At 42.9% G+C, this 27,922-nt stretch overlaps 1 protein-coding gene across 3 annotated transcripts in view; it reads right to left on the bottom strand.

The window, feature by feature from the left end:
* SGCD (sarcoglycan delta) overlaps positions 1-25,161 on the bottom strand; it is a 1,252,876-nt gene extending 1,227,715 nt beyond the window's left edge. For all 3 annotated transcript variants that reach the window (XM_049874193.1, XM_049874194.1, XM_049874195.1), the window contains exon 1: positions 24,289-25,161. The gene's annotated coding sequence lies outside the window, so the exon portion shown is untranslated. The remainder of the gene's footprint in view (positions 1-24,288) is intronic.
* Between the last annotated feature and the right edge of the window lie 2,761 nt (positions 25,162-27,922).

Here is a 27,922-nt window from a genome sequence, read left to right as displayed (position 1 = left end):
AAGCAGCCTAGAGGGGTAGGGGCTGTTATGAACTGAGCAAACACCTCACCTCAACAGCGATCACACGTGATTAAAACACCTATACTCACACATGGCACTCACACCCACACATGAGTTTGGCCAAGAGCCAAAATTACCCCGGAAGCCCTCCAGTTTTTGCTCTCTACTATGCAAAGATCCCTAACTGTTCATAAATTACTGAGTCCAAAATACTTTTTAAAATCTATTTTATCATGTGAAGTTCAAAGTTTTTTAAAGTTCTTATTCCTCAGCAAAACTGTCATCTTAAGATGCTCCTCTATAAATAACAGACAAAAGAGGGGCTCTATAGAGAGATCATGTTCTTTGTATACTAATTAAAAGGGACAAACACAGGTTATTTTTTCTTCCCTCCCAAATTAAATACAGCCTTTCATGCATCTCTCCAGGGTAGTTACCTTTTACGATCTATCAGATACAGAAAAATTATATGTGGAATATGCCAGCTCTGGTCTCTGTTTAAATAAACTCTCTCCTCTATGGAGGGACAAGATGCAAAGGAATGAGTAATACATTAACTTTCTGTACATTCTTAGAGCAATCCTCCCACACTAAAACTGTTATTTATCTAAATCATGTAAAAATATCTTTCCTATTTTCAGCACATCTGTACATTCATTTTTAAGGCATTTACTTATAGCAATACCGTTACAAATCCTCAGATTCTCATTGTGACAATTATGCTTTGCTTCATAATTTGCTGTTTAGGTTCCTAGGACTCTTCTGAGGAGCCCAGGTGGCACAGTGGTAAAGTGCTCAGCTGCTAACTGCAAGGTCAATAGTTCGAACCCATCAACCGCTCACCAGGAGAAAGATATAACAGTATGCTCCCCTAAAGATTACAGCCTTGGAAACCCTATGGGGTAGCTCCACTTTGTCCTATAGGGGTTCTATGAGTCAATGGGATATAATAAACCAAAACACCAAACCCACTGCCATGGAGTCGATTCCGACTCACAGCAACCCTATAGGTCAGAGTAGAACTGCCCCATAGAGTTTCCCAGGAGTGCCTGGTGGATTCCAACTGCCAGCCTTTTGGTTAGCAGCTGTGGCTTTTAACCACTATACCACCAGGGTTTCCAATGGGATATATACACACACATACACACACACACACATATATATATATATATATATATATATATATATATATATAAACGGTCTCTGAAGTTATTTCAACCATTAAGATTTCCTGGCCCGAATGGGACAAACTCTGGGTCTAGAGGCAGAAAATACATATATGAACCCAACCTTACTGAGCTCATGCCATTGGACAAGCTACTTGAGCTCTCTGGTCCTCCTTTTTCTAATCTGGGAGCAACATTTGTTGTAATTGTCTCCTCAGGTTGCAGTTAGGGACGATGTGAAATCATTTCTGCAAGCAACTCTGAAGCACTTGTAAAGGTAGGGTATCATCACCAAACCCACAAGATGGTTTATTTTTTCATTTCAAGAACAGAGTGATTAGGTCTGGAATAGTTCTGCAAAATGAAAACAGATTTGATAAATATTTAAAATATCTGTATTTTGAAAAAGCACAGATGAAAGTATATATAACACTGGATGAAAATATAAAATAAGAAGCCAGCAATAAATTCTGTGTGTGTGTTTAACACTGTATCCCTGAACTGAGTCAAGTTTATTAATTCAAAATATTTTATATCTACTTTGTGACACTTCACCTACAAAAGCTTAACAGCTCCTTTTTTTCTTAAGTCAGACTAAACACATGAGGAAAGAAAGTAGAGCTGTGGCAACTTCCCAGAGATTTCAAGCAACAAACTTGACACAGAGAAAATAACAGCATTTCTGAATGACTGACTCATCCTAATTGCTGCTACATCAGATGCACTGGACAGTTACTAAACTCTCCATTTTCCCATGTCTGCTTAGAGGCAGAGATCGTCAAAGAATCACTGGAGAGAGGATACTACAGGAAGCGAACTACAAAATCAGATTATGGAAATGAAGGAGTGGGACCTTTGAAATTAAGATCATAGAAGTGATGCAGCTCTTGCAGATGACAAGGTCTAGGGTAGAGGTTCTCAAAGTATATTCAGTAGACTACCAGTGTCAGCATCACCCGGGCACTTGTTGAAAATACAAACTCTCCAGGTCCACCCCAGGCCTACTGAGTCAGAAATCATGCAGGAAGATCAGCAGTCTTTTTTTTTTTTTTTTTTCAAAACAGCCCTCCATGCGATTCCACGGCATGCTGAGGCCTTCCTAAGGCCTAGGAAATTCCTAAGAAAGTAGTCAGCTTAGTTAGGGTCATTGGAGGAAGAGAATTCAAGGAACTGAACAGGGTATTAGAGAAATTATCTACATAAACATTTCAATCATCAAGAATTATGACCAATTCTCCAAGAATTCAGGGGCATAACCTGGGTTTTGTGGATGAGCACAACAAGGAAGAGATGGTTTGATCATCGAACAGCAAACAGGAATGCCCTGAGGCAGGAATGAACAAGAAAATTATGGTGTTACATAAGGTGAAGCGGTGGAGAAAGGATTTCATTCTTACCCTAAGACCATCTGGGAACAACAGAACAATTTTAAGTTGGCCAAAGGTGACAGGATCAGATTTGCCTTTTTAAAAGGTTCTTCTGGCAGCCACATGGAGAAACGAATTGGGGAGGGGGAGACATAAGTGGGCTCTAGAAGACCAAGAGCACTAGGCAGCTATTGAATTACTGGACTAGGATATTAATCCTAGTTGGGAAAAATGGTCAGGCTGTAATATTGTTCATGAATTTGAGGCTATGGTTGATTAGAAATAAGGTGAAATAGTGAGGAAAGTCAAGGAAAGCCCAGGTTTCTGGTTTGCATAACTAACTGGTGCCATTTTACCGATGGGAGAGTGGAAAGGAGCATGAGTGAGCTAGGAAAAAGCTCTAAGACTTCTGATAAGAATTATGTTATCATAAGCTTATAACGTGGAGTTTGATTAAGTGTCACAATTCAGCTCTAACTCCCTTTGTGGGTAGAAGACTGTGATGCCAAGATGTTACGGTTCAAATCCCAGCGCTACCACTTTGGAGCTGGCAACCTTTGAGCGTGTTAACGATCTCATCTCTAAAACGAAAATAACAGGACTTACTTCATAATTGAGAATAAAGAGCTCCTTTCCTCCAAGGAAAAGGGTGATTGTTCTGTAGCCACCATCACAAGTAACTGGTTTAAAACTCATACAAATTGATCAACAACAGTTTTGCACTAATACTCAAGCTTGTAAAGCTAATCAGTGATACTACTCCTTCTGAAAGTCAACTCCTGTTAGCACTTCCATAGTTAAAGGTCAAGCAAATCCCTAAAAGCCAAGCAACCCCTGGACCCCATGTACCAACATGTTCCTTTCTTAGCCCATTCCCCTGTCATCCCCTCAATATCGTCTAGTATCATCCACTATCTTGAAACTCATGTTTTATCTTTATTATACTACATACGTATAAACCAAAAATATTGTTTGATGTTGCTTGTTTTTGAGCAAAGTACAAAAATGCTGTGATACAATAATTTACTTCTACTATTCAACATTTTGCTCCTGGTATTTATATTTAGGTTAGTGTATGTAGCTGTAATTCGTTCATTTTCTTTTCCAGATAATTCATTGTGCAGATATTCTACATTCTATTTATTTACTCTTCTAACAATTGGCATTTTGGGCTGTTCCCATTTTTTTGCTACTATAAGCAATGTTTTATGGATATTCAGGTACAAGAGTATCTGTTGGATATGTAAATAAGAGTAGAACTGCTGGGCTATAGAATAGGCCAAGGTTTAACTTCACAAGAAAATGTCAAATTATATCTCTAAGTGATTGCCAATTTACACTCCTAAAAGCAACATATTAAAGCTCTCTCCAACACTTTGCATTTTCAAACTTCTTAATTTGTACTAATCTAATGAGTATAAAAGATAACTCACTGATGTCTCATTTAGCACTTCTCTGATTGCCAGCAAGGTTGTGCAACTTTTCCTAAGTTTAATGGTCAAACGTTTTTCGTTTTCAGGGTAACTTCTATTGAACCCCTTGGCCCATTCTTCCATTAGGGTGCTTATCTTTTTCTTACTGTTTTGCAGTTTTTTGTTTGTTTGTTTTTAATACAAAACAAGTAGGTGCTAATTCCTCATCACTTACGTGTGTTGCAAAAATGATAATAACGGTAATACCCAAACCAATCTTCTCACAGTTTCTGGCTTACATCTTCCTTCACTTTATTTGTCTCCCAAAGAACAAAATATAAAAGTTAGAGTCTGTAAAGCCAGTGGTTGTTCCTTTGAAATGTCTAATAAAATTCATAAGCCTCTAGTGAGACTGATGAGAGAAGTAGAGAAAGAGACAGAGAAATGGTCAGGTTATAAAGCAGTTTAGGACTGTGGACATGATTAGATACATGCTCCTGTTATCTAGTATTTTGTTTCTTTTCTTAAACACACACCCACACACATATGTACACATTATATATTATACAATGTTTAAATTTGTTTACATTTTTGCCAATTTGTTGAACTCACCATTTCTTCTATATCAGAACTTCCTTCTGGGATTGCTTTAATAAGCATGTTCCTCAGAAGTTCCCTTAGTGAAGGTCTATTTATCTGGAAAAGTGTTTATTTTCTTCTTATGAAAAAGGGAACAATACTAGTTTGACAGTTTTTTCTCTCAGCACTATGACAACACTATTCCAGGTCTTCTGTCCTCCACTGTTGTCACTGAACAGCCTGCTGTCAGTACTAATCACGGTTGTTTGGCAGGTGATCTGCCTGCTCTCTGGAGGCTTCTGAGACCTCTTTATGCCTGGTGTTTCGATTTCATTACAATGTGTCTAAGTGTGAATTTATTTCTTAAACTATCTTGTTTATGTTTCCTATGTCTGTAGATTTACATCATTCATCAGTTCTAGAAAATTCTCAGCCATCATCTCTTCAAATGTGTCTCTTTCTGGGACTCTGATAAGCATGGGATAAACTTTTCATTTTATCCTATCTCTTAATTTAGACTATCCTTAACTTCTCCCTCATATTTTTTATTATCTTGTCTCTCTGTGCTGAATTCTGAGTAATTTTTTTTCAAATCTCTCTTCCTCTAACTTCAGTTGTGTCTGTAATACTGTTTTATCTATCCATTAAGTTGGTCTTTCTATCAATTTTTTTCTTTTGAAAAGTTCTATTTAGTCCTTTTTAAAACCTTCCTAATCATTCCTTACAGTCTTTTGTCATATGCTCATATTTTAAATTATTGCCTTTTAGTTCTTTAAACTTTGATAGTTTTATATAACTATTTATATATAGTTACATATAGTTATTTTCTATTATATACCTGATAATTTCAATATCTGAAGATCTCATGGGTCTGTTTTCTGTTTTGTTTTGTTTTTCTGATGTTTCTGACTGATAAGGGCTTGTTTTCTTGTGTGTTTTGTCATCTTTGATTGTGAGTTAATTTTCTTGTCTTCACCTGTGGGATTCTTAGAGGATGAGACAGGGTAAGCTTTCCTCCAGAGGTTCTATGATTACATTTACTGAAGGCCAAAGGAAGCTTCCAATCTACATTGCTTGTTCTCCTTCCAAATTCTACTTTCATGTATAAGTCTTGGGTCCAACTTCCTTACTTTCTGGCTGACAACGGGCTTGTTCAAAGCTGAATCTCAGGTGTAGAGCTGATACGGGCATTTGCACTCAGAACATTTTTGGTCTTTCGCACTTGTTCCCTGTTCAGCACTGGCCATTCCAGTCCAAGGTTTGTTTTTGTTTTCTTCTGAGTGATGGATGGAGAGATGGGAAGCTGAAGATCTCCCTGACCAGCTCCAAGTCTAGCGACGCATCGAAAAATGGGTTTATCCCTGATCTAGGGCTTTGTAACAGGAGGGTTCTTTGAGTTGGTCCCCTAGGTAGAAGTATAAAATAATCACTTTAATGTACTATAAGAGTTCAGTTGATGTAACAAGGTCCCTCCCTGGGTGGCACAAATGGTTTGGGCTTGGTTACTAACAAAAAGGTTGGTGGTCAGAAGCCACCCACCAGCACCATGCAAGAAAGGCCAGAGGTCTACTTGCATAAGATCACAGCCATTGAAAATCCTATGGAGTGCAGTTCTACTCTGACACACATGAGGTTGCCATGAGTCAGAGTCTATGGATTTTGTTTTGGTTTTTATTATTAGGTGGTTCCTCTGATCACATGTTGAAAACTTCACCCAATTACGTAGCTCTGATAATCACTTTCTTCTCTGAATCCTAGTAGATTCATTGTCTGTAGCATCCAGTTTAAGTCTTTATTATATACTATTTTTATTGTTTATCCTTTCTTCTTTTATTGTTTATCATTCTCAACCTGCTCTGGGGAAGTTCATACTCCATTTAGATTCTTCAAGCACAAAAAGCATGCTCTTTATTTGTCTTCTATCTTCCCAGGACTCCAAGGACAAAAGGTCCTTGATCAACAAATAATTGTTATTAATTTCACTGTATAAAAAGTGTTCATGAAACTGAATTAAAAATTGAATTCTTAAAAACAAGCACAAAAGAGGTTCAATTCTACATCTTCTCCTTTCCAAAATAATCCTTACATCTATCACACATAGTCAATGATAAGAAATATAAACACCCAACACCCTTCTTAAAACTACATACAATTTAAGCCATTTTTGTAAAACTTCAAGAGGAAGTAGGAGGGGTAATGCTATCAGCCCTGCCTTGAATGAAGATGAAACTCTTAATTTTGCATATAATAAATAACATCGGTTTCTGCATGAATCTCCCTCTCTATCACATTCCTAAGCAAGAGATGGACCCAGGAATATACTGCTTCCTGCAGGTTTCAAAACCAAAACAGACCTAACGATACAAGCTCAATCCCTCAGTGAATAAAATTACAAAGAATCTAGCTACTCAGGACCCATTTGTAATCAGAGCATCAAGCCATACTGTATGAAAATGTCAGTTCTGGCACAGCCTTGATGAGCTAAGATTGAACGCATGGGCCAGTTTATCATATTATCCCAACTGCCCTCTTTTAAAGCTGGCAGGCTCAATTTGAGTACAAAAAGTATTTCAGTTTGAGTGATTCGGCATCTGAGAAAGAGCCACCCAGACCAATAAATGTTTTTCATTGCTATTTCTTCCTTAATAGAAATAAATGCACAGAAAAAAAAAAAAATCCAATAAAAATACTTTCTCAAAAGCAAGTGGTCCTAAGTATATGTTTCACCAACACTCTTCGCTACGATTTATAAAAATAAAAATCTTGCTAGGAGTTAAGAGATGCTTTTGTTGTTAAAAACACGTGTTAGTCAATAAAAATCCATTAATGCATTTCAAGTATTTTGACACACTCTCCCTTTCCTTCTTTCTTTGGGCTGGTGGAGGAAACACTGGCGAAATCACACCAGAAGTTTCATTAATGTGGGGTGGAAGGGCAGGATGGGCTGGTGTTAATTTTCCATGTTGTTTAATTTCGTGCTGCTACTTCCATTAAAATGACTGATTTTAAAACTGTAATTCCCATAACTTTGAGGGCAAAGTAAAATGTCCTCCCTACTTTGGCAAATCTGGAAATTTCCAGCTGATGATTTAAAACTTGCTTCTTTCACAAATCCTGCTGATTTCTCTGCTCACCAGTCAGGATGGAGCGGTCTCAATGCCCTGGCTCTCAGCATTTCCCATCATTTTTGTACTAGCCCAGCTAGTGAGTTCACTTTCTAATTCATACACTTATTCACCTGTTTGTTCCTTCACTGAACAAATGTTTTCTGGGTAGATTTCTATGCTTCTTTCAAACTCACCAGGGTTACAGGCAAAAGAGTTTCACTACAAAATACTGACCTCTTTAAAGGAAAATCTATTTTGCTGGTTTTTTAGACGTAGCCATGTAGTTTTCTTTAAACTTTCTATGGAATCCTGACTGAGTCAGCTCAGGTGTAATATTTCCTCCCCCACCCCTCACTGACTCATGCGACCTCATACATAACAAAGACAAAAAAATTGCCCAGTCCTGTGCCATCTTCATGATTGTTGATATTTTTCATATTAAAACCAAAAGACCGGGGGCGGAGCCAAGATGGCGGACTAGGCAGACGCTACCTCGGATCCCTCTTACAACAAAGACACGGAAAAACAAGTGAATTGATCACATACATAACAATCTACGAACCCTGAACAACAAACACAGATTTAGAGACGGAGAACGAACTAATACGGGGAAGCAGCGATTGTTTCCAGAGCCTGGAGCCAGCGTACCAGTCAGGTACGGCACAAGCACAGAGAGCTGCCCCACCCCCCTGAACTAACCCCGGGAGGGGGACCAGCCGGTTCCGGGGGCGGCGTGGGACGCAGCCGGTAGGAGAAGTCCCTGGGAGGCAGTGACTGGTCTTGGAGCAGAAAGAGCAGTGTCCGAGCCGGGGAACCGTCCCGCAGGGATTTGGACTGGACGCAGGTATGGCATAAACACGGACAGTTGCTCCACCCCCGTGAACTAACCCCAGGAAGGGGACCAGCCGGGTCGCGCAGGCCGCGCGGGACTCAGCCGGTAGGAGAAGTCCCCGGGAGGCAGCGACTGGTATTGGAGCGGGGAGAACAGCGTCCTAGCCGGGACACTCGGTCACGGCACAAGCACGGGGAGCTGCTCCACCCATCTGAACTAACCCCGGGAGGAGGCCCAACTGGCTCTCGGGTGCGGCACAGCCACACGGCTGGAGGGACGAGAAGTCCCCGGGAGGCAGCGACTGATTTTGGAGTTGAGAGTGCACCGTCCCAGTAGGGGAGCCTTGACGCTGGGCGTGGGGCTGGAAGCGGAGGATCTGACCGTGACTCCAGTGGGCCAGACCCCCCGGGGGCAATCTCCACACAGCCAGCACACATAGGCGACGCACCCGCGGGAATCTCAGATATAATAGTCATTCCAAGCAAGACAAGCAACTCTGGCTATATTCAGAGGTGCTACTCTCCTATCTCCCTGTTCCCTCCCCCACCCTCCCCAGGCGGCTTCATTAACATCTGAATAGCCTGAGCCAGAGGGAGAACTCTGATAGGGATCTGACTGCATTTTTTTTTTTAGCGGATTTTCTGGAAAAACTAGTTTCCCAGTGATGGCTCGGAGACAACAATCCATATCAAACCACTTAAAGAAGCAGACCATGACAGCTTCTCCAACCCCCCAAACAAAAGAATCAAAATCTTTCCCAAATGAAGATACAATCTTGGAATTATCAGATACAGAATATAAAAAACTAATTTACAGAATGCTTAATGATATCACAAATGAAATTAGGATAACTGCAGAAAAAGCCAAGGAACACACTGATAAAACTGTTGAAGAACTCAAAAAGATTATTCAAGAACATACTGGAAAAATTAATAAGTTGCAAGAATCCATAGAGAGACAACATGTAGAAATCCAAAAGATTAACAATAAAATAACAGAATTAGACAACGCACTAGGAAGTCAGAGGAGCAGACTCGAGCAATTAGAATGCAGACTGGGACATCTGGAGGACCAGGGAATCAACACCAACATAGCTGAAAAAAAATCAGATAAAAGAATTTAAAAAAATGAAGAAACCCTAAGAATTATGTGGGACTCTATCAAGAAGGATAACCTGCGGGTGATTGGAGTCCCAGAACAGGGAGGGGGGACAGACAATACAGAGAAAATAGTTGAAGAACTCCTGACAGAAAACTTCCCTGACATCATGAAAGACGAAAGGATATCTATCCAAGATGCTCATCGAGCCCCATTTAAGATTGATCCAAAAAGAAAAACACCAAGACATATTATCATCAAACTTGCCAAAACCAAAGATAAACAGAAAATTTTAAAAGCAGCCAGGGAGAAAAGAAAGGTTTCCTTCAAGGGAGAATCAATAAGAATAAGTTCTGACTACTCAGCAGAAACCGTGCAGGCAAGAAGGGAATGGGACGACATATACAGAACACTGAAGGAGAAAAACTGCCAGCCAAGGATCATATATCCAGCAAAACTCTCTCTGAAATATGAAGGCAAAATTAAGATATTTACAGACAAACACAAGTTTAGAGAATTTACAAAAACCAAACCAAAGCTACAAGAAATACTAAAGGATATTGTTTGGTCAGAGAACCAATAATATCAGATATCAGCACAACACAAGGTCACAAAACAGAACGTCCTGATATCAACTCAAATAGGGAAATCACAAAAACAAACAAATTAAGATTAATTAAAAAAAAAAAATACACATAACAGGGAATCATGGAAGTCAATAGGTAAAAGATCACAATAATCAAAAAGAGGGACTAAATACAGGAGGAATTGAACTGCCAGATGGAGAGTGATACAAGGCGATATAGAACAATACAAGTTAGGTTTTTACTTAGAAAAATAGGGGTAAATAATAAGGAAACCACAAAAAGGTATAACAACTCTATAACTCAAGATAAAAACCAAGAAAAACGTAACGACTCAACTAACATAAAGTCAAACACTATGAAAATGAGGATCTCACAATTTACTAAGAAAAACGCCTCAGCACAAAAAAGTATGTGGAAAAATGAAATTGTCAACAACACACATAAAAAGACATCAAAATGACAGCACTAAAAACTTATTTATCTATAATTACCCTGAATGTAAATGGACTAAATGCACCAATAAAGAGACAGAGAGTCACAGACTGGATAAAGAAACACGATCCATCTATATGCTGCCTACAAGAGACACATCTTAGACTTAGAGACACAAACAAACTAAAACTCAAAGGATGGAAAAAAGTATATCAAGCAAACAATAAGCAAAAAAGAAGAGGAGTAGCAATATTAATTTCTGACAAAATAGACTTTAGACTTAAATCCACCACAAAGGATAAAGAAGGACACTATATAATGATAAAAGGGACAATTGATCAGGAAGACATAACCATATTAAATATTTATGCACCCAATGACAGGGCTGCAAGATACATAAATCAAATTTTAACAGAATTGAAAAGCGAGATAGATACCTCCACAATTATAGTAGGAGACTTCAACACACCACTTTCGGAGAAGGACAGGACATCCAGTAAGAAGCTCAATAGAGACACGGAAGACCTACTTACAACAATCAACCAACTTGACCTCATTGACTTATACAGAACTCTCCACCCAACTCCTGCAAAATATACTTTTTTTTCTAGCGCACATGGAACATTCTCTAGAATAGACCACATATTAGGTCATAAAACAAACCTTTGCAGAGTCCAAAACATCGAAATATTACAAAGCATCTTCTCAGACCACAAGGCAATAAAACTAGAGATCAATAACAGAAAAACTAGGGAAAAGAAATCAAATACTTGGAAAATGAACAATACCCTCCTGAAAAAAGACTGGGTTATAGAAGACATCAAGGAGGGAATAAGGAAATTCATAGAAAGCAACGAGAATGAAAATACTTCCTATCAAAACCTCTGGGACACAGCAAAAGCAGTGCTCAGAGGCCAATTTATATCAATAAATGCACACATACAAAAAGAAGAAAGAGCCAAAATCAGAGAACTGTCCCTACAAATTGAACAAATAGAAACTGAGCAACAAAAGAATCCATCAGGCACCAGAAGAAAACAAATAATAAAAATTAGAGCTGAACTAAATGAATTAGAGAACAGAAAAACAATCGAAAGAATTAACAAAGCCAAAAGCTGGTTCTTTGAAAAAATTAACAAAATTGATAAACCATTGGCTAGACTGACTAAAGAAATACAGGAAAGGAAACAAATAACCCAAATAAGAAATGAGAAGGACCACATCACAACAGAACCAAATGAAATTAAAAGAATCATTTCAGATTATTATGAAAAATTGTACTCTAACAAATTTGAAAACCTAGAAGAAATGGATGAATTCCTGGAAAAACACTACCTACCTAAACTAACACATTCAGAAGTAGAACAACTAAATAGACCCATAACAAAAAAAGAGATTGAAACAGTAATCAAAAAACTCCCAACAAAAAAAAGCCCTGGCCCGGACGGCTTCACTGCAGAGTTCTACCAAACTTTCAGAGAAGAGTTAACACCACTACTACTAAAGGTATTCCAAAGCATAGAAAATGACGGAATACTACCCAACTCATTCTATGAAGCCACCATCTCCCTGATACCAAAACCAGGTAAAGACATTACAAAAAAAGAAAATTATAGACCTATATCCCTCATGAACATTGATGCAAAAATCCTCAACAAAATTCTAGCCAATAGAATCCAACAACACATCAAAAAAATAATTCACCACGATCAAGTGGGATTTATACCAGGTATGCAAGGCTGGTTTAATATCAGAAAAACCATTAATGTAATCCATCACATAAATAAAACAAAAGACAAAAACCACATGATCTTATCAATTGATGCAGAAAAGGCATTTGACGAAGTCCAACACCCATTCATGATAAAAACTCTTACCAAAATAGGAATTGAAGGAAAATTCCTCAACATAATAAAGGGCGTCTATGCAAAGCCAACAGCCAATATCACTCTAAATGGAGAGAACCTGAAAGCATTTCCCTTGAGAACGGGAACCAGACAAGGATGCCCTTTATCACCGCTCTTATTCAACATCGTGTTGGAAGTCTTAGCCAGGGCAATCAGGCTAGACAAAGAAATAAAAGGTATCCGGATTGGCAAGGAAGAAGTAAAGTTATTACTATTTGCAGATGACATGATTATATACACAGAAAACCCTAAGAAATCCTCCAGAAAACTACTGAAACTAATAGAAGAGTTTGGCAGAGTCTCAGGATATAAAATAAACATACAAAAATCACTTGGATTCCTCTACATCAACAGAAAGAACACCGAAGAGGAAATAACCAAATCAATACCATTCACAGTAGCCCCCAAGAAGATAAGATACTTAGGAATAAATCTTACCAAGGATGTAAAAGACCTATACAAAGAAAACTACAAAGCTCTACTACAAGAAATTCAAAAGGACATGCTTAAGTGGAAAAACATACCCTGCTCATGGATAGGAAGACTTAACATAGTAAAAATGTCTATTCTACCAAAAGCCATCTATACATTTAACGCACTTCCGATCCAAATTCCAATGTCATATTTTAAGGGGATAGAGAAACAAATCACCAGTTTCATATGGAAGGGAAAGAAGCCCCGGATAAGCAAAGCACTACTGAAAAAGAAGAAGAAAGTGGGAGGCCTCACCTTACCTGACTTCAGAACCTATTATACAGCCACAGTAGTCAAAACAGCCTGGTATTGGTACAACAACAGACACATAGACCAATGGAACAGAATTGAGAACCCAGACATAGATCCATCCACGTATGAGCAGCTGATATTTGACAAAGGACCAGTGTCAATTAACTGGGGAAAAGATAGCCTTTTTAACAAATGGTGCTGGCATAACTGGATATCCATTTGCAAAAAAATGAAACAGGACCCATACCTCACACCATGCACAAAAACTAACTCCAAGTGGATCAAAGACCTAAACATAAAGACTAAAACGATAAAGATCATGGAAGAAAAAATTGGGACAACCCTAGGAGCCCTAATACAAGGTATAAACAGAATACAAAACATTACCAAAAATGATGAAGAGAAACCCGATAACTGGGAGCTCCTAAAAATCAAACACCTATGCTCATCTAAAGACTTCTCCAAAAGAGTAAAAAGACCACCTACAGATTGGGAAAGAATTTTCAGCTATGACATCTCCGACCAGTGCCTGATCTCTAAAATCTATATGATTTTGTTAAAACTCAACCACAAAAAGACAAACAACCCAATCAAAAAGTGGGCAAAGGATATGAACACGTACTTCACTAAAGAAGATATTCAGGCAGCTAACAGACACATGAGAAAATGCTCTCGATCATTAGCCATTAGAGAAATGCAAATTAAAACTACGATGAGATTCCATCTCACTCCAACAAGGCTGGCATTAATCCAAAAAACACAAAATAATAAATGTCGGAGAGGCTGCGGAGAGACTGGAACACTGCTGGTGGGACTGTAAAATGGTACAACCACTTTGGAAATCTATCTGGCGTTTTCTTAAAAAGTTAGAAATAGTACTACCGTACAACCCAGAAATCCCACTCCTCGGAATATACCCTAGAGAAATAAGAGCCTTTACACAAACAGATATATGCACAACCATGTTTATTGCAGCACTGTTTACAATAGCAAACAGCTGGAAGCAACCAAGGTGTCCATCAAGGGATGAATGGTTAAATAAATTATGGTACATTCACACAATTGAATACTACGCATCGATAAAGAACAGTGACGAATCTGTGAAACATTTCATAACATGGAGGAACCTGGAAGGCATTATGATGAGTAAAATTAGTCAGAGGCAAAAGGACAAATATTGTATAAGACCACTATTATAAGAACTTGAGAAACAGTATAAACTGAGAAGAACACATACTTTTCTGGTTACAAGTAGGGGAGGGAGGGAGGGTGGGAGAGGGCTATTTACTGATTAGTTAGTAGATAAGAACTGCTTTAGGTGAAGGGAAGGACAATACTCAATGCACAGAAGGTCAGCTCAACTGGACTGGACCAAAAGCAGTTTCCGGGATAAACTGAATGCTTCAAAGGTCAGTGGAGCAAGGGCGGGGGTTTGGGGACTATGGCTTAAGGGGACTTCTAAGTCAACTGGCAAAATAATTCTATGATGAAAACATTCTGCATCCCACTTTGAAATGTGGCATCTGGGGTCTTAAATGCTAACAGGTGGCCATCTAAGATGCATCAATTGGTCTCAACCTACCTGGATCAAAGGAGAATGAAGAACACCAAGGTCACACGATAACTATGAGCCCAAGAGACAGAAAGGGTCACATGAACCAGAGACTTACATCATCCTGAGACCAGAAGAACTAGATGGTGCCTGGCCACAACCAATGACTGCCCTGACAGGGAGCACAACAGAGAATTCCTGAGGGAGCAGGAGAACAGTGGGATGCAGACCCCAAATTCTCATAAAAAGATAAGACTTAATGGTCTGACTGAGACTAGAAGAATCTCTGCGGTCACGGTCCCCAAACCTTCTGTTGGCCCAGGACAGGAACCATTCCCGAAGACAACTCATCAGACATGGAAGGGACTGGACAATGGGTTGGAGAGAGATGCTGACGAAGTGTAAGCTACTTGTATCAGGTGGACACTTGAGACTGTGTTGGCATCTCCTGTCTGGAGGGGAGATAGGAGGGTAGACAGGGTTAGAAACTGGCAAAATCATCACGAAAGGAGAGACTGGATGGAGAGAGCGGGCTGACTCATTAGCGGGAGAGTAAGTGGGAGTATGGAGTAAGGTGTATATAAGCTTATATGTGACAGACCGACTTGATTTGTAAACATTCACTTAAAGCACAATAAAAATTATTTAAAATAAAAAGTCTACAGGGTCAGAATATATCAGTGTTTTCCAAATTGTGGGTTTCAACCCACTGGAGTTATGAAATCGATTTTGTGGGTTGTAGCATGAATTTTTTTTTAAATGAACTTCAATAGGACAGAAAATATTAGAGCATATCACCCATACCCCAACCAAACCCACTGCTGTCAAGTCAATGCCGACTCACAGTGACCCTACAGGACAGAGCACAACTGCCCCATAGGGTTTCAAGGCTGTAAATCATTACAGAAGCAGACTGTCACTGTCTAGTGGATTCAAACTGTGACCTTTCGGTTAGCAGCCAAGGGCTTAACCACAGCACCACCAGGGCTCCTTTATCACCTACAGAAAGGGTAAATATTATTTTTGAAACTTCCATTTCAGTTGTGCATGTGGGTGTGTACTAGATAATGATGTACATTTCTCAATGTATGTCATAGTCATTGGAAAACCATGGGACAAGATATTTTCTCAGATCCTTTTAAGCTCCAAGTTTTATAAGTCAATTGGAGACAGTATTGCCTAATGAACTCTGAAAATCAGAAAAGTCTAGATTCAAAACCCAGCTCTGCCACTTATAACAGTAACGATTTGGCTTAAATTTATCTTTACAAGTCTAAGTTTCCTGTGTTTTCACTAAAAATCCACTCAAAGACTTGGATGTCTGAGAAGAGGGAAAAGGAGGCAGATACCACCATTCTTTCTACCCTTTTACATTGCTTCGCAATATTTTGCGGCCCAAACAATCACACTATTCAGCATGCTAGTCATCTCTATGGCAATTTCTTATTTTCTCTACCCATCACTACAACATTGGGTTACCAGGAATATGAGATAAGAAAATACATGTAAAAAACTTAGAGCCATGTTGTTTTTGTATGTTTTCTTTTGTTTCATTGTATCGAGTCAATTCTGACTCATAGTGACCCCCTATGTGTCAGAGTAAGACTCCGTTCCATAGGGTTTCCAATGGCTAATTTTTTGGAAGTAGATCTCCAGGTCTTTCTTCCCTAACCTTTCAGTTAGCAGCCAAGCATATTAACCATTTACACTACCCAGTAGGTGCAACAGCTGTTGTTGTTGTGTGCCATCGAGTAGGTACTTCATAAATGCCAACAGTAATAGTAGCGGGAACAGTAGAAGCAGAAGTAGCAGTGGTGGTGCTGGAGTTGGTGACATTTAACTTCAAGGCCAGTCAAAAAGCCACCACAGGTGAGAGGTATGCAATGTTAGGTCTAGACAGCTAAAGAAGGTAAATGATATTCTACTTAGGAAGTTGTGCCCATCAACAGAACCACAGAAAATGCCAAATTGAAGCTCAAAGGAATTACTCTATAGCTGAGCAATTGTGGGAACCCAGAAAAGCTTGTTCTGGTGGTGGGGTGCAAAGAGAGGTGCCTCTGCCTTACACCCAGCCCTTGAACATCAAATCACAAACTGCACTGGTAATCTCAGACTTATGATGGTTGAGAATCAAAGGGAATTATTTATTATCTGTGCCTTCTCTCCTTGAATAATCACAGTCTTGCTACTTGGGTTGGTTTGGCAATCGTTTTGGGATGCAGGGAAGGTGCTCTGTTGAGATATTTCTGCTGCCTTGTCAGCACTGATTATAAGGTTTCCAAAGGATCATCCACGGTATATCACACCAATGATCTGTGCCTTACTGTCACCATAATATTGACACCGTGTGATAAAGATCTCTGTGTTAACAGTGTTAAGAGTACACTGCACATGTTTGTGTCTGAGCATGTATTGAGACTAAGACTTGATCAAGTTAATCATACTCCAAAGCACCCCAGAAGTAGAGAGAAGGGTCCCCAGGTTACTGTTTCCCATCTGAAAAAAAAGAAAAAAGGTGTTAAGAAAGGGGAGGAGGATCTGATGTACTACTTTGGCAAGAACCCTGTGCCAGGGGCTTGGCAACGAGCTTTCATGTATCTTTAAGTCTTCTTGAAAGAGCACACACAAGAACATCAAAGGAAGAGCCCTATCAAGCCAAGTTTCCTTGCTTAAAATGTAGACTGGGAATCCCAGAAGCCCATAAGGCCTTGCTAGTCTGTCAAGATGCTCTCCCACAAACTTCTTTGATACTTGGGGTTTACCCCATCAGCAAATCATTTCAGGACTGCTTCACTCCTTTTCAGCATGAGTTTTATCTGGGAATTTTGCAGGGGCCTAGCTGTGTGCATGCAGACAGCTTTCAAACACAGAATCAAAGCAAGCCAGGAGGAAGAGCTCCCCATGGGTATGTTAATCACTGTCAGCTGTGCATTAAGAGTTCTGGGCTAGGAGCCAGACTCCACTGGCTCTCACAGTGGCACTGGCCCGTACTTGCTGGGTGACCTGGGGCAAGTCTCTTTCCTTCTCTGAGCCTCAATTTCCTCATCTCTCATACAAGCTGGTAGGACCAGATTCTCTCTCACCTTGGTTCTAACTCCAAAAGCCTATTAATTTTTAAAACTTTTGGGCTGAGATACAAAACTGTCTTTCTGAGCAACTAATTAAATCTACAGATAAAATCACACTAACTTATAAATCAGAATGTCCCTTCCAATTACATCTTAAGCAACATCACGATGGAACTTGCCCAAAGCTACCAACGTAGTTAATCAACAACTACTGATACCAGTACGCTCCTCTTCCGTCGGAAGAAATGATGCTTCTGAGGACACATTATACCTCACAGTTTCCAATTCCAGTGTTTGGATGATTTTTTTCTTTTAGAGTTTGAGGACAATGGGCCTTTCTTCTGGACTACACAGAATTAGCTCCAAATTTCAATTATTCATTCAAAAATATTTTTGTGAGTTTTCTGTATTGTCCTGGGTACTATAAACACCACTTCCCTTGATCTCAATGGAGCCCTGGTGGAGCAGTGGTTAAGAGTTTGTCTACTAACCAAAAGGCCAGCAGTTCAAATCCACCAGCAGCTTCTTGGAAACCCTATGGGGCGGTTCTACCCTATCCTATAGGGTCGCAATGAGTCAGAATCAACTCGATGGAAATGGTTTTTTGTTTTTGTTTTTTCTGATCTCAAGAAGCTTACAGACTGAGGGCCAAATACAGAAACATCAATGGATAAGTACAGTTTAAGTGGAGAGGCACATTATAAGGACATCCAACCCAACCCTATTATGAGGATGGCTGAGGAACCAGGCAGTGAGTCGGAACCAGCTGAACAATGCCTAACAATAACAACCCAAACTGGAGGAGTCAAGGGAGATTTTCCCAAGACATTACGGCTACGCTGAGAACTTAGAAACAGGTAGAAGTTAGTCCAGCAAAAACACCATGGGCTGGACGAGTGAAAACGCTTCCCACCAGAGAGCAAAGCAAAAGCAAATATTTGGAGGTGATTGAATCGTCTAAAAACTTTTCCCCCAGAGTTCAAATATCCCCATCTAGAATAGTTCTATGGCACATTTATGCAACAGGTTTGATTAAAATACAAACCAGATTATGTTTCGTAGGCAACCCCATGCCTTAAAGTATAGACAAGGAGAGGTGGTTCATACTCACGCAAAGCAAGGGCGGTGGCGGGGGGATTTAAAGGACAGGTCTGGGTTCGCAGCCTCGGTCTGTTACTTAGGATGTGTGTGGCCCTTAGTAACTTGCTTAAACTCCTTGGATGCCAGTTTCATTCCAGGTAAGTGGCATCAGGCACATGGCAAATGTTTTAACGAACAGCAGTAAGGATACTAGCTGACAGGTGAATCCTTACCACATGCCAGACACAGTGTTAAGCACTTCAATCACTCACCCAGTTAAATGTCTGCAACAGGCACAAAGGGGACATCCTGGTATTATCTTCCACTGACAGACAAAAATTTTAAAAAAAAAAAGGAGACTTGCGGCTGTTAAATAACCAGATCAAGTTTATCTAGCCAGCAAGGAAGAGGGAGGATTTAATCCCTGGCTGTCTACATTCAGATCCCAAGTCTTAACCACTAAAAGTGTTCCTTTCTACTTTGTACGTCTTCATTGCCATGTTAGAAAGATGAGTTTTCACCACTAAAATGGAAAAAAAAAAAAAATCCCAGCATATTAAAGATGCAGACATGGTAAATGTAACTTATTTCTTGATTTGCATTCTATTCACAAATGACTGTGATTATTTAAAATACATGTATCAGACAGCTGCTTATCAAAGTTACCTAAGGCTCAATTACCATCCTTGAATAAGAGGTCAGGGTTAAAAGCAACAGATTCAGAAAATAAACCTGGATCTGAAAAAGGAAAGATGACAAAACAGTTTACCGGATAAGATGTCTGACACCTTTGGCCACTTTTCAATGAAACAGAAAATGCAAAAGATGTTGAGGTCACTGAGAACACAATTTAAGTGGGCCAGAAAGGGACAACGTGTGTACAAGGGCTCCTTTTTACCTGCAGAATGAAGCACTGATATATTCCACCCTCGGGAAGCAAAGGCATAACAATGAAGGAGAGAAATGGGGTCTTCTTTACTCCACAGCTAGATCCACTAAATTGGGAGACTGAGCTTGACACTTTTGACACAGCGGCACACTGTCCTGTCCGGTGGTGTCATTTGGTGTCAAGTATTAGCACAAATAACAATACTGACGTATTGAAGGAGTATCTGATGTTTCGCTAACAGCTTTCCGAGTTGGCGTAGAAAGTAACAAGAATAACAAACACCAGTGCAATTGCCACACATTTTAAAGAGCTTTCAAAGCTCCCTGCAGGCTTACCACTTGTTTTCTTACCCGTGGTACTCAGTGTAAATCGTGACATGCAAAGAATATACTATTTAGTATATGTTTATATTGCTGGGAAAGGGAAGGGCCCGGGGTTTGCCTCTTGAAGCTTTTTGTAAGGGATACATAGAGTCAGGCTCCAGGAGCTCTGAAAATGGGGCAACTAGAAGTATAGAGAGGCAGGCTTGGGTACCAACTCAAAATACAGATTTCTGGGCTCTATGCCCCAAAGTTTTGATTCAGTAAGCCTCTAGTGGGATCCAAGAATGTACGTTTTTGACCAAGATGCTCACGCAACCGTGATGGTCAGCCAGATGTAATAATGGCTGGAGCGGGAAGAATGCTGGACTAGGACTCCGGATTCCAGGGCTCTATCCCATTCTGACACTGGTTGTAGGATCTCTGGTAAGTCGCTTCTCAGTTTCTTCAGTCGATTCTCATTTTCTTCATGTGGTAGAGTGGAGAGGGAGAATGCTTGGAAAAGCTCTCTAAAAATCTTTTGGCCCTCTCAGTCTACAACAGGATGTTAGGATGGGGAGCTGAAAGAGTATGTAATTAGGAGCTTAGACCTTGGAGTCAACCAAACCTGGGTTCAGCACTGCTACTTTCTAGCTAGGAGTCCCTGGGTGATGTAAACAGTTAAGTGCCAGACTACTAAATGAAAGGCTGGCAGTTTGAACCCACCCAGGGGCACCTCAGAAGACAGGCCTGGTGATCTGCTTCCAAAAGGTCATGGCCTTGCAAACCCTATGGATCAGGTCTACTCTGCACATACGAGGTTGCCATGAGTTGGAATGAACTCTAAGGCAATGAACAACACTTTCTAGGTGCAGGACTACAGACAACTAATATAATTTCTGAGAGACAAGAAATGTAATTGCTCTGAGTTTCTGAGTGCTCAGCTGTAAAATGCAGATAATTAATAACAGCACCAATGGCATACTTCACTGTGAGGGTTAAATGGGTAGATAGTGTATAAAGAATGCCCAGGACTCGTCCTGCCGAGTGAATACTCAATGTCTATTAGTGGTGGACACCCTTGACAAGGTCAGCCAGAGGAGTCTCAGTTCGCCTCAGGAAATACTGCGATTAATGAGGCTCAAGGAAAGGTAAGCCCAGCTGAGCTCCTTCCTTGAGTCTGTTATTTTACCAAGAGAAACTCACAGGAAGTGCACCTTTCAGGAGAGGAGGGGCCACTTAAAAAGAGGTGTTAAATACATCTCTTAAGAGAAAGTACAGGAACAAATTCTAGGAGGGTGTTAACACAGTCTACACCATGTTTATCAAAGTGTGGTTCAGGGGCCACCTGCTCTAGAATCAACTGAGGCACCTTCCTGTCCCTACTGGATCAGACTCCCAGGGAATGAGTCCAGTAATTTAATTGGTTTTATTCAGAAGCTCCCAGGAGATTCTTCTGTAAATAGGGCTTAGAGAATCCCACGTAAATATGGTTCATAAGACAACACCCCCAATTCTCCAGTATTCACCCAGAAAAAAGCTGAGAAGGCGAATCCACTTGTGGCCCTGTGCGTGTTATCAGGAAGCTACACTCCTGACATTCTTGTCATCTCCACTGCAGCTGGGTTCCAAGCGGGTGTCCAATTTCGGCGTAATTCTCAACTCCCCAGAGAAATAACACTAACCAAGGGTTGGCCACTAAGGGATGCGGATTATGCCAACTTCCTTCAAATGGCAGCCTGGTTTACAAAAACCAAACATAAAAAGTGCATGTCTCGTCCCTACCTCTGCCTCCTCTGTTTTCCCACCCTTCCTCTTCTGCCCACCCTACAACCTCTCCTTTGGATTCCTGTTCCTTTCCCCTTTTGCCTTCTCCTCTTACACGCTTCTTAGGATTTCCTTTCCCTCCCTTCCACCTCTCTCTCCCACTCCTCTCTCTTCTTATTCTGCTCCCCCACTCTGTAGCTTTCTTTCTCTCATCTGTCTTTTGCTCTCTCTCTCCTTTTGTTTCTGCATGTCTCTCTCTCCTTCCCTCCCTCCATCTTCCTGTGTGTCTGTCTCTCTTTATGTATCTCTCTATATACACATCACACACACACACACATGCATCTCCCTGTTTCTTCTTTCCCTGGCTCCGTATCTGTCTGCCTGTCTGTCCCTATCTTTTTTTTTTTTTTTTTTTTTGTCTATTACACATAATATGTTGCTCCCCACAAGCCCTCTTGGTGCCCCAGCTCCAACCAAGACCTGGCTTCCCACCCAATACTGACCTCCAGAGGACACCTTAGCATATGTCCCCAGGCTAAATCACCCAGCCTGTGCGCTAAGTCAAGGGACTCACTTAACCTAGATCTTCTTCAGAGGCCTGGGTGAGGAGGGACACTTATGTGAAGGGAGACAAAACTGAGCCTGAAGGATGCAGTAGCAATCACAAAGTAGAGGCCAAAAGGCCAAAACACTCCAGTACCCAGAGCCTCCATCCATCCCCATCCATCCGAGAAGAAGCTCCTGGGCCAAGCACTAACAGCAGACGCTGCTTTAGCAATTTTGAGCACCCATCTCTTATTCCCATAGTACACACAGCTCCCTAACTGGTGGGCGGGCAGTGGTGCCAAGGAAGTGTTAAGGAAGCTTTAGCTCCCTAAAATCTCCTTCAGTCTTCCCAAAGCCAACCAACCCTCTCAAAACACAAACTACGTAAAAACTTAGTGCCTGCTATTCATGAGCCCCTCTCCCAGCAGCTCATCCATCGTCCAATGGGACACCCACTTCTAAGTGCCCCCTTTGTAGACGACTTGGAGCAGACGACTTGGAGCTTCTTCCTTGGGCAGCAATAATTGTCCCCAACCCACAGATGGGAAAACTGGGGGATGGAGAAGTTATGCGGCAGGCATCGCAATAAGATGCTACGTTACACCACCACCAAGCTCAGGCCCAGAGCTTTCTGCACTTCCCATAACAGAAATCGAAAAGGGTTAGTGAGTTCACGAGAAATTTTCGCTCAGCCCCGCCCTCTCCCTGTGTGAGTGCAGAACTTTATCTCTTTCAAGTCTTTTTTCATCCAACTCTCAAATTCAACCCGTCCCCACACACCCGCACGCACTGTGTGTACACCCACACCTCAGCGTTGCGTCTGAGTCTCAGGATAAAATTGCAGGAGGCAGGTAAAAACTAAACTCCCGCCACGCCGCCTAGGGCTCCCGAAACTCTTCTTCCCCTTGGGGGAGTACAGAGGAGCTAAACGCTGCTGAGGCTTGGCTGGCGCCCAGCCTGGAGAGCTGGAATACCCGCCGCCAGGGACCACGGGAAAGGCCGGGGCTCGCGTCCGAGTACCAGCCAAATCCACATCGCTCCAGCTGAATGGCCCCTCAGTTGCCTGCAAGTTGAAACCTCAGTCAGGCACACAATGGGGCCGCTGTTTTCCGACGGGAGTGATTTGGATGCGTCACACACATTCACCCCAAATCGGGCCTTAGAGCAGAGAGTGCATTTCCTGATCCACGTTCAAATGCGCCGCTAGAAGCGACCACTGCAGTCTGGGCCCCAAAGAGGAACCGGCTACCCTCCCCCGTGCCTGGCCACTGGAAGCACGCGCAGGCCACCTGTTGAACTCTGTCCGGCCGCCTTGGATCTTGTGCCCCCAAACCCGCACCGCCGAGCAGAGTACCCCGGCTGCGGGATCCCTTAGAGGCAAATAAACTTCACCCGAGCCTCCTCCGCGAGCTACCTTCCCTGCCTACTCTCTCTCTCTCTCTCTCTCTCACACGCACACACACTCTTCCTTAATATTCCAGCAGTCACTTCTCTTTAATGAAGCGAGCTCAGCCTGCCTTAGGGGCCGGGGCTACCCGTGATCTCCGAGCGCGCCCAGGCGGCTGCAGATCTCCAAGCGCTTACGCTGAGTGCCTGCTTAGCGCGCGGGCGGATGAAAAGCCCCAAATGGCCCGTTGATGAACAGTTAGTGGCCTGCTTCAGGGAGCCCCTTTTCTCCTTGGGAAGGGAAGGGGGCTGCCTGCCAGGCACAGAGATGAAGGCATTCAGGGGAAGCCTCGAAACCGATTGGTTTGGGGGATCCGATGTTGCGTTCCGCTGCCGATCCCAGGATAGGTGCAACTTTCTCGCCTCTCCCTGCCATCCCTGCAAGCCCCAGCTGGGGTAAAGGGTGCTGCTGTCAGCAGATCACTCACCCCTAGATGTGGTCTCTGTCTCCGCAGGGGACCCCAGCCGACTTGCGCGCGCGGAGTCCAGGAAACGCCTTGGTATCTCGCTCCTCTCTCGGGCCACGCGGCGAAGGCTACGCACTCCAAGCGGGGCTGCCGAGGGCAGTCGATCCCATGGGTGGCGAGTTGGCAGAGGGCGCACCGCTTGGCTGGGGGCGCATCGCTTCCAGGGCTGGCACAGGCTGCGGCGGGGAAAGGGGTTCCCGGGGAAGTTGGCGGCGCTGGGGGCGGACTTCGGACTTCGCGCTCGCTCGGGCTCGGGCGGCCGGGCGCGTCCTCCAGGGTAGACGAGGGACTAGCCAGTGGAAAGCGAGCCGGCGAGGGCCAAGCGGCTGCAGGAAGCCTCCGCCGGCCGCCGCCTACAAGGAGCGCAGCGGCATCGCCCTGCCTGGAGTCCCCAGCAGCGGCTGGAGCGGAGAGCGAACCAGAGAGCCGGGCTGCCTCCTCCCGACTGCGGGCGCCCCTTGCTCAGAGCCCGGCTCGCCCCAGCCCGCCGCTCCCCTCCTCCTTCCCTCGTCTTCCGCCTCTTCGCTGCTTCACCGGCTCACCCGGCTGGGCTGGAGCCAGAGGCTGAACGTAAGGCGGCCGCAGCGCCCGCAGCATGGAAGGCGATCTCACCGGCTCGGGCTAGGGCTTGGGCTCCGGCAGCGGCAGCAGCGGCCGCCGCCTCCCGCGCGCCCACGTGCCGGAGCCCCGGTGTGCGCGTTCAGGCCGGCGGGGCTGGAGGGAGGGAGCGAGGGCGAGCCGCGGGTGGGGGCGGCGAGGAGAGCCTGCACACCCGTGCGGCGTAGGGGAAGCCGCCGACAGGCTCCCGAGGGCGCGGGGCGCCTCGTCTGCGGTAACGGGAAGACTGGTGTGCAAGCCTCCCCTCAATTCCCCCCTCCCTTTGCAGAGCGGAGGGAGCCCGAGTGTAACGCGGCGGGGGTGTGGGGTGGGAGGGCGCTCCACTCCGCAGGATCAGCCGGGAGCGGAGGCCAGAGGCGACTACGTGTCTCCGCCAAAGGAACAGGGTTCAAGTATCCTTGAACCCCTCTCCGCGCTTCCCCACGAAGATGAAGGTCCAGAAACGCCGCGTGGAGCAGTATGTGGGTTCCTAACGGGAGCTTGTTTTGGCTTGCCCCTCCTTCCTCTCGGGGGAAGCACTTTTCTCGATAACCGAGACTCCAAGGGGCTCCTCCTTCCAGAGAGAAGGGAGTTGGTTTGCAAGAGGGCCTGACAACCTCCAATAAATTAACACATAATGAGTGAGCACCCACTTGAGCGAAGCTGGCCTGTATCGTGGAGTATAAGGGCCATACCTGGCTGGCTAGGCATTGCGTTCTCTGCCCAGCTCTGTGGGCCCTTAGGTAGGCCGTCTCTGGGCCTCGTTGCTCCAGTCAAAAAATCTTACTCCTGGTATAAGTAAAAAAGGCAAAACAAATAGATGTGAGAATTTAAAAATTAGAAGACAATTCAAAAGATGGGTCATAGTTCGATAACAAAAGTCATGATTAAGATATGAAAATTTCACAAGAATAATAGAAAGTGAGATTTCTCAGGAAACTTAACAAACTTGCAAAAACACGCATATGACCAACCTCCCACGTGCAGTCACTTAAAGATCATTACCTCCAATCTTTTTATTGCCTTAATGGGGAAATTGAGGCTCAGAGAAGGCAGGTGGCTTACCCAAGGTCAAGTACAACCAGTTAGATCACACCCCAGCCTGGTCTCCTACTGCCGATCCTGTGCTTTTTCTGCCACAGGCCAGTACACAAACTATGGTCAGCATTATTGTGATGAGACGTTAGGAAAAGGGGAGAGAGAGAGACTCATTCCCTCTGGGGTTTCCGAAAAAGGCTTCATGAAAACAGTGGGACTTAAGCTAAATCTTAAAGAGTAGGCAGGATTCAGATAGCTGGAAAAGCAAGATCACTAAAGAGGAAGAGAGAGGTCGAAATGAAGGATGAAGAAGGACACATTGGAACAAGCAGCAAACAAGTCTGGCAGGAGCAGAGGGCTTGCCTAGGCCATGTGGAGCCACAGAAGGGTTTTAAGCAGTAAAAGAAAATGATATCTTCATTTTAGGATGATCAGTATGTCCCTGTACAGATGGATTAGAAAAGGAAAGATGGGGGGAGGAGGGAGGAGTTGCAAGCAGAGAAAACTATTAGGAGATCCAGGCAGCTATCTGGATCCAAGGTGATAGAAGTCTGATGAAATGTGGTAGAAGCCAAAATAAATGAAAATCTTCCTGTTCCTGTTCATAAAAGCCTGCTTTAGAGAAAGTACCCTGTCATTAATTGCAGGTGACACTGTATGGAAAGGCACAGGTGTTTGAGATACAGTGGAAAATTGGGGACCAACCCAAGAGACAGCAGCGGAGCTTTTCACAATAACTGGTCTGAAGCCTTGGAGTCCCCAGGTGGTGCAAAGATTAACACGTTTAGCTACTAACCAAAGGGTTGGAGGTTTGAGTCTATTCACATTTGCCTTGGAGCAAAGGCCTGGCACTCCACTTCTGAAAAATCACCTATTTAGAACTGTGCTCTGTAGGGTGTTACTCTGACACGCGTGGGGCCACCATGAATCAGAAGTGACAGCAACTGGTTGTTGATTGTTGTTGTTGGTCTGAAGCTTATCCAGTCTGTAAAAAAACAAAAACACCAAACCTACTGCCTTCGAGTCAACTCCAAGTCATAGCAACCCCATAGGACAGAGTAGAACTGCCTGATAGGATTTCCAAGGAGCACCTGGCAGATTTGAACTGCCGACCTCTTGGTTAGCAACCGTAGCACTTAACCACTACGCCACCAGGGTTTCCAGTCTGTAGGCTTCAATATCCAGCACCTGGGAAGTGCACAGCAGCAGCTTTTGGAGGAGAATAGGGTAGACGAGGATTTCCATCAATCAACCAAAAGTGAAAATGGGGAAGAGAAGGGGAAAATCTCCTTTTCTATCTCACTTTGGAGGCACTTGAAGCCACAAATGAATAGCTTCGAAGTCTTCCTCAGGTTCTTCTGCTGGAAATAGTCTCTCAGTCTAGCACTCTATCTCCTTGTGTGGACAAGTGCCCGTGATATCACCTGGGAGCTCGTTGGAAACAGAATCTCAGGCCCCATCACACACCAATTGAATGACACTCTTCCTGTTAACAAGATTCCTAGGTAATTCATATGCACATTAAAGTTTGAGACCCATTTCTCTCTCTGTTCCTCTCCTGAGCTGGTGTTCTTGTCTTCAAACTTTTGAGTGTAATGCACAGTAAAACACTCATATCACACCAAAACCAGTTGCCATTGAGTTGATTCCAACTCATAGGAGCCCTGGTGGTGCAGTGGTTAAGTGCTCAGCTGCTAACTGAAAAGTCAGCAGTTCAAATCCACCAGCCGCTTCATGGGAGAAAGATGTGCCAGTCTGCTTCTGTAAGGATTAAAAAAAAAAAAAAAAAAAAAAAACATTGACATCTAGTCAATTCCAACCATAGCAACCCTATAGGACAGAGTAGAACTGCCCCCATAGAGTGTCCAAAGAGTGCATGGTGGACTGGAGCTGCTAACTTTTTGGTGAGTAGCTGTAGCACTTACCCACTACACCACCAGGGTTCCCTCTGTAAAGATTA

Source organism: Elephas maximus, chromosome 2 (genome assembly GCF_024166365.1).
Source record: "Elephas maximus indicus isolate mEleMax1 chromosome 2, mEleMax1 primary haplotype, whole genome shotgun sequence".
In the NCBI taxonomy this organism is placed as follows: domain Eukaryota; kingdom Metazoa; phylum Chordata; class Mammalia; order Proboscidea; family Elephantidae; genus Elephas; species Elephas maximus.
Note: the sequence above shows the minus strand (reverse complement) of the source record. Positions and strands in the feature narration are given on the sequence as shown.